Below are 8,682 nucleotides of genomic sequence, written 5' to 3' on the forward strand. Positions count from 1 at the left end.
CACCACAAGACTCGGGGGCATGGCTGAAAACAATAACAAAGAGATTAGATGAGTGACGTCAATTTCACTCCATCTATATAAAAACGGGCAGAACTTACAACGAAACAAAACAGTATACATAAGTGAGTGCTGGTCAAATATATTTTAAAATGAAAAACACAGAAGAAACGGAGACATTGTTGGAAAACAAAGAACAATAATATAAAGCGGAAAAAAAAAATCTATTTAATCAGACCGATGATTGAGGACATGTCTCCTGTGATTACCGTATCCGAACGGAACAAAGGATAAATTATATAAATTTGTGAACCAAAGAATCATGGATAAGGGTGGGGGGGGGGGGGGGGGGGGGAGATCAAGTTAATACAACAATGATTATGAAAAATAAGCAATTGATTTGGGTTGTTGAAAGAGGAAAGCCTTGTTGAATCATCACTCGAGCATGGGAAGTAATATGTCGTCTACCGGTTATTTTCGCAGCATATTATTATTTAAAATTGAAAAAAAAATGCACATGGTGGAGCAATGACTTTGTTCAACACCTAACGTTACAAAACTTTTAACGCATTTCTGTATGAATGTGTACAGTTAATCACGGGCTATTGTGATGATTCTTTACTATATCTAAATGGAAAAGAGTTAGACATGATTATCATAATTTTCATGAAAATGACGGTTCAGCTGACCTCCCCCCCCCCCCCCCCCCCCCCCCAAAAAAAAAAAAAAAAAAAAAAAACCCAAAAAATAAAAACAGGATACAATTAATCAAATTTTGTTCAATTATTAGTCAATAAAGGCCTTGATCCTATCAAAAACATTGCACAATTAGGGTGTTTAGATGCTAGTTTCCTTGCTGTGTCACTTAATAGACCACTTTATCAAAGGCCAATTGAATTGAAAAAAAAAGACAGATTCAGCAACGAAAAACAGACTCAATTGAGGTGATGGTGTAGGTTTATTGGATATTACATTGAAAAAAAAAACACAATAAGATGGACAATGAGGAATTTACCAACACCAATTAATGCCATAAGACCAAAACTCTGCAGTTGTTGCTACAGAGAAGGTCAACTGCTGTATATGTAGACAAAAGATATGTAGGCTTTGGTTACTCACCGAGGCAGATACGCATAGAGTTGTTTGTAATGTAAGCTGCCATTTTTTGGATTGAAAATATTTTTATAATGCCAGGGTTATGTAAACACTGATTAGAACGACAATGTCGTAACATTATAAAATGAGATCGACTAAATGAATATCACTTAATGATTTTTTCCACTTTGGCAAGGTACAAATCTAGATAAGATATAGACCTCGGTTGTCAGGATACCCCGGCGAGAAAATACTGAAGCTGGTATTAGAAGTAAGCAATTTATCATTGATTATTAATGGACACTCTACCACTTTAATAGTTATCGCGAACTGCATCTTTATATTGTTGATGAAAGCCTTCTAGGCATAAAATCATAAAAAGAATTTCACATTGCTTAGTTTTTCACCCAAAAGTTACATAGTTACATTACAAATATATAAATAAATAAATAATAGATACATTTCCTTTATTCATCACCAAGGGAAAAATGTGTCTTTATGGTCTATTCCAAGGGAAGACTGGAATAACCCAAGCGCGCGTGCATACAGCGCCTCAAAGTCAGGTAAGGCCACATAGCGAGGTGGGTGGTCGAACTTTTTGGGTAAGAAGCAAAAACCATACCACTGAGCCACGCTGTCCTAAATGAACCAACATAGAGCATTGCAAACACCATACAGAAATTAAATCAAATTAAAGTGATCAAATAGCCAATAATAATATATTATGTGATACGACTGGTAGTTGACAAAGAAATCCGGAATAATGTTTCAAAGAGTAATGATTTTCTGACACATCTAACATCATAATATCATGGTAGAGAAATGAGACACCTCTAAAATTATGGGTCCGATATGAAGCTGCAATCAAAGTGGATCAATTGTCACCGGTTTTAGAGGTTCCTTTAAACCTCCAAAGAGACAAATATCAGACGTCCCTTTGGTGTACTTTGACAAGCTTGCTCTGCTTTGTGTTTTTTTTTAAAGCATATGAACTTAACAATTCTTTACTATAATTGAAGACCATTTATGAAAGGAACTTGTGAACGTCGATCACATCTGCCTATCAAAACGAAAATGAATTTGTGGGAATCAAATTTAGCAATGAATTTTTAGAATTTTGATTATCTCACGATAAACTAACATTGATAGAACTCCCATTTAAATGCGCGATTATTTTATTTTGGACAATTCACTTGTCAGATGTCCTTGCCATTCAATGATAAAAATCGTTTGTGTATAAAATATATGATTGCCAAATAATATAAAGTTTGGAAAAATAACACAATTATGACTGAGGAATCAGTGAAGATGCAAATCATAAAATAGAAATGACTTGGGTTTGATACGAATATTTTTGTGTTCGTGGATAGCTCACACGGTAGAGCCACGCTCTCACCTGCCAGGCGGAGTTGTCGTACCAATAAGGTCGCAGGTTCAAACCCCACCACCGCCGCGAAAAATTTTTATTCTCTATTGTCTTCTGGCACTTTTCTACTCACTTCATATCTTGTTGTTACCAACATAAGTGCCTGCTCCACTCACTTTTCTGAAATAGAAAAATGTAGGTTAGCCTTTAATTAAATTCAGTAATAAAATTGACAGAATTCAATATTTCTGTTTTAAGCTCATAGCACTCATCTACGTCCAGTGCTATAACCTTAGCTGGTATATTTTCCATTATGTTATAAATAGAGCAACAGCTGGCAAGAGTAGGATAGTATTACCATATTTCTAGAGTATTACAATCGAATTATGTAACATTCGGGGAAATAAAAACCATAAAATAGTGAAATGATTCTTCTCATTTATTTTAATGCAGCTTTGAAATGAAAACCCTATTGTTGTTTAATGGATTTATAAATTCTATTCACAATGGGAGCGATCTATATTCATATTTCGTTCAACCAGGTCATCAATCACATTATTTGTTGCTGTCCAGTGGTTGGATATTTCCTAACAAATGTAAACACGCTGCTTTGTTTACAAATGTTATAAACATGCCCAGGTGTCAAGCTGAATCAAATGAACAATCGTGATGTTAGATATTTAAAAAGCTGTGAATACTTTTCACTAAGTGGGTCACTTTGAGTTCATTTTGCAATGTGACCAATGACCTCGAGCACATGGAAAGTTAATAATATAGATCATGCCCATTACCCGGTGTGTGTTCAACTTTCGGAATCACTTTAATGTATAAATTATTTTTCTATGTAAATAACATCTTTTGAGCAATATCAAAAAGCAATTATTTTTCACAATATAGGTCACAATCGTGGCTCTCAAAACGGACATTACTTATTTAGTGAACTGACGTCAGTGAGTTGAAATTGTAAAATCAATCCAGGCTTACCTACATCGTGAAGATTGTTTGAGATTTTAACTCACAGTCGCCAGGAACGTAGTCATAATATGCCCCCCCCCCCCCACACACACACACACACCCACACACACCCAACCTCCCATATTACTTAGATTGTAATAAATTGTATAGAAATAGACTCGCATGTTATTTAAATGTGAGGATACATTTCTGATGACAGTGGAGTTATACCCAACTGCGACTTGCGAAAGTGTGACTGGTCAAAGGTGAGCGTATAGATAGTTCGAAGATGACGTCACTCAGGCCTTTGTTATTGTTTTTGCCATCCGCGTTTGTGAGTTGTTCTCACTAAACTGTATTAACCAGACTAAAAAAGTTCATGGTTACACAGAGTTTGTGTGTTTGTCCGTTATACTTCCGGATGGCAATGTTGTGAACTCCTTGGCCAAGCGCATTCTATCTATACTCACATTCCTCACATACCTTCCTGACGACAGTGAGTTAAAATCTTAAACAATCTTCACCTTACAGGTAAGCCTCGATTGCTTTTACAGGGTTTTTTTTTATTGTACGAGTATTTTTCTTTCCGCTTTGGCAATACGCTCCAACAGTCATGACGTCACTTCCCTCGTAATGACGCATGGTAACTTAGTAACTGGCTCTAAACTATCGGAACAATGGCGGACGCCCTTATGAAATATTTATCCGACGAGCATAAAAGCATATCCAGAGGAGAAAAACATTATAAATCTAATCATATTTTGACTTTTACACATTCTGATCACAAGACATATGAAAAGTTCTAGCCAGCATGAATAAAAAGTACATATGTTCTTTGTTTAGAACCAAGATGGCCGCCGTTGCTGGGCGACGTGACATCAGACTATTGAATCCAATTTCATAAATTCGTCTTTTCAGGATTCCATTCATCAGTGCATGCTCCCTAACCTTGAGTTGTTTTTTTTCAAAATGCAAATGGAGCGCACTGCAATGTCTTCGTCCTTGGTTAGACGCAGTGACGTATAAAATTACACTGTAACATTATACGACGCCACGCGTTATTAGATCGTATTAGGAACAACGAATACTTTTTAACTATTTCGATTGGTCGGCATATTATGCTATGTTAAGATTTTTGACAGATAGATCGGGAATTGATAGTTCGAGCGTTACTAAGCATTAACAAGGCAGAATATTTCCTGCAGTTAAGCCCGTCCTCTCGAGTTTAGGGATATTTTTATTATTATGCAAGCGGAGGGTCACAGCAGAAAAAAAATGAATTTAAAAAATTGAGCTTTATATAGCGCTATATCCACTAAATGTGCTCAAAGCGCTTTACAAGGGGTCCCTGGTCAACAGAAAAATTTAATATGTAGGACGGAACATAACGCCTGTTAACAGCCAGGTACTCATTTTACACCTGAGTACGGTGAGAGAAAGTGAGTAAAGGGTCTTTTCCAAGGACTCAACTATGCGCCAAGCGCGAGGCTCGAACCCAGGACCTTCCAATCCGAAGAAAGCGAGTGTCATACCACTAGACCACATAGCCGCAGAAACGCGTATTCTTGTGAAGATAGTTGCACGTCTGATTGGTAAACGGAGGTCAGGAAGGCAAGCTTTCTGGGGTGGTTTTTTGCTTGTATTCTTTTTTCCTTATGATTTGTCTGGCACTGATTTATAGTTTATTTTTCAGATTTCTAATCTACGGGTAATCGGAGCCTCTAGCGGTCCAAGTTTAAAAAGATGGAAATGGACAAAGGGCCGCACATGGAAGAGCTTGTTATTTTTAAGAATACGATTATTTTGCAAGCAATCTTACTTTTCATTAGAATATGACTCATTTCGACAAGACACGCTTCATAGGCAATGAGCACTTACTTCTCTTGCCTTGGTAACGACAATACTCTTCAATAGTCGTAACGTCACTTCCTTCCTAATGACGCATAGTAACTTAGTAACACTAGCTCTAAACTATCGGAACAATGGCGGACGCCCGTATGAAATATTTCTCCGGCGAGCATAAAAGCGTATCCAGAGGAAAAAACCCCCATAAATTTGATTATGTTTTGACTTTTACACATTCTGATCACAATACATATGAAAAGTTCTAGCCAGCATGAAGAATAAAAAGTAATGATTTTTTTTTTGTTTAGAACCAAGATGGCCGCCGTTGCCGGGCGGCGTGACACCAGACTACTGAATCCAATTGCCACCTTTTCCATGCCGACTCGTCAGACCAGCTGACTTTCAAATATGGGAGTATTCATCATTGGTTAGACGCAGTGACGCATAAAATTACACTGTAACATTATACGACGATACGCTTTATTAGATCATATTGAGAACAACGAACAATTTTAAACTATTTCGACTGGTCGGTCGGCATATGATATAAGATTATTTACGGATAGATCGGGAATTGTTAGTTCGAGCGTTACTAAGCATTTACAAGGCAGACATATTTATAATCTGATCCAGAATAATAAATAAATAATAGATGTACGAATACATTTATATAGAGCTTATGCCTAAGCTTCAAAGCGCTTTACATTGATTATTAGTTTAAATATTACTATTATGCAGTTCGGACATATGAATATAAGTTCACATGCACCAAATCACACACACACATGCACACACACACACACACACACACACATACTCTCTCTCTCTAACACACACACACACACACATCGATACATACATTGTCATACATATATTACAAGCAAATATACATACGTATATATACATCAATCGTGTGATAATTAGTCACCTATTTGGTGGTATAAAAACAATAACAATAATCACGGATAGCTCAATTCCATTCACGTTATTGTTTATAAAAAAAAACCCAACAATGTTTAGTATTAAGTAAGAAATTAAGTAAGAAAGAAAGTAAGCGAGTAAACATCATTTTCCATTGAATGCTGCATTTTCTTTTCTTTTTCCCCTTAAAATTTTTTCTTTACTTTATTATTATAAAAATACACGATGCGATTAAGTAAGAGTAGGAGCGTTGCAAGAAATTTAAAAAAAAAAGAACAACAACAAAAAAACAAACAATTTTTTTAAATTTTCGAACCGTCGTGTCGTGGGCATCACACTGATCTTAACTCAAAGAGGACTATCTGATTTCACACACACACACACAAACATACACACACACACACAAACATACACACACACATACAAACATACACACACACATACACACACACACAAACATACACACACACACACAAACATACACACACACATACACACACACAAACATACACACACACACACAAACATACACACACACATACACACACACACAAGCATACACACACAAACATACACACACACACAAGCATACACACACACATATACACACACACAAACATACACACACACACACACACACACAACAACGTTTGTTGCCCATATATTTGTAAATATCTTATTACGACCAACCGTCTCAAAACGGTATTATGTCGAGGGGAACCTGTTGCTTAAAATTCAATTATAAACTTAACTTATAAGATCTGAGTTAAAAATAAACATCTCCATTGTGGAGAGTGGGTTTTGTATCTTTCATTTCAAAATATCAAATTATCATAATTCTGACTCCAATATCAATTTTCTTTCTCTAATTCATTCTGATATAATACTAGATTTAAAAAATTAAATTGAGTTTTATATAGCGCAATATCCACTAAACGTGCTCAAAGCGCTTTACAAAGGGTCCCTGACCAACAGCAACACGTAACATTAAGAACGGGACATGGCGACTTTTAGGTGATATTATTTTTTTTTTTCGACAGAGACAACGATGTTAACGACTAGGTACTCATTTTACACATGAGTACCTTGAGAGAATGTGAGTAAAGAGCCTTTTCCATGGACTCAACTATGCGCCGAGCGAGGCTCGAACCCAGGACCTTCCGATCCGTAAACGAGTGTTATACCACAAGATTACATAAAATAGGCCTGGATTACTAATTAAAGCTTCGTGTGATTTTCTCCTCTCTAAGGTTTTTATCAACGCTTCAAAGTTTGACTTCAAACCATTTTTATGTCCCAAAGGATAGTCAAGGATGCACTTGTTTGTGATAAAATAACTGTAACGGTCGTTTATGGTGGGGATCAAAGTTTATTTGATTTTTTGTTGTTGTAAAGTAATAATTCTCTAGATCACACAGGCGTTTTACATGGCCAGTCATGTTTCCACCCGTAGAATCGGCCTATTAATTTAATTTAATATAATAGAGGCCTACAAGGCCTATGACTTCCCCATTACATAATAAATTATTAAATAATAAATGAGTAAGCCGATGTTGAAAAAAATGTTAATCTTTCTTTCTTTTATAATATGATGACGTCATCTTTTGGGGAAAGGGGGGGGGGGGGGGGGGGTCAAGCTAATAATTACAAATGATGACAAGGAGGAGGAAATGGAGGTCAACATGAGCAATTTTTAAATGACGTAATGATGTGTGAAAAGTACCTTTTTGCTATTTTGAAGGATAAATGGATACTTTTTAATGGCATCATCTTTGGTCTGACCGTAGCCATCGTTAACTTGTAGCCTGACACTAGAACCCTCTAAGACTTATAGTTTGACGTCATTTTTTTTTAGGTTTGTGTTGCGTCTTGTGAGTTGTCGTTAATAGAGCTCAAGGAAACAAGTTATTTTATTGGTTGAACTATTGAATATAACTCACGATTTGTTTTCTTTCTTTATAATTTTTGTGGCCAAAGACTTGTCTTTTGGCATCATTTTTGGTCAGTGTCAGGCAAAAGTTAACGACGGCGATGGTCTGACTTATCCTCTTTATTCTGTACTCTGAACCCCCCCCCCCCCCCTCCCCCACCCGCGGCAACACGACTTGTCAACATTTAGCAGAGCCCTCCCCCCTTTTTTTTTTCTCTAGCTGATGACGTAACATGAAACACTCCCTTCGCATTTAATAGGCAGACATGTATATAAAACAAAATATTATTCAACCCAATTCTCAGTGATATCTATCACCCCTACTCCCAACCTCTTGACCGCTAATAGATAGTATGCGCTTGGCTAAGAAGTCATAACATTGCCATCCGGAAGTATAAGTATAAGGGACCAACACACAAAATTGTGTGTATCCATGAACGTTTATAGTCGGGTTAATACAGTTCAGTGAGCATTACTCATAAACGCGGATGGCAAAAAACAATAACAAAGACCTGAGTGACGTCATCTTCGAACTATCTACACCCATCTCATCATGATATACACGGATATACAC

Source organism: Berghia stephanieae, chromosome 13 (assembly GCF_034508935.2).
Source record: "Berghia stephanieae isolate SIO BIC M18660-M18661 chromosome 13, UCSD_Bste_1.3, whole genome shotgun sequence".
Taxonomy (NCBI): Eukaryota; Metazoa; Mollusca; class Gastropoda; order Nudibranchia; family Aeolidiidae; genus Berghia; species Berghia stephanieae.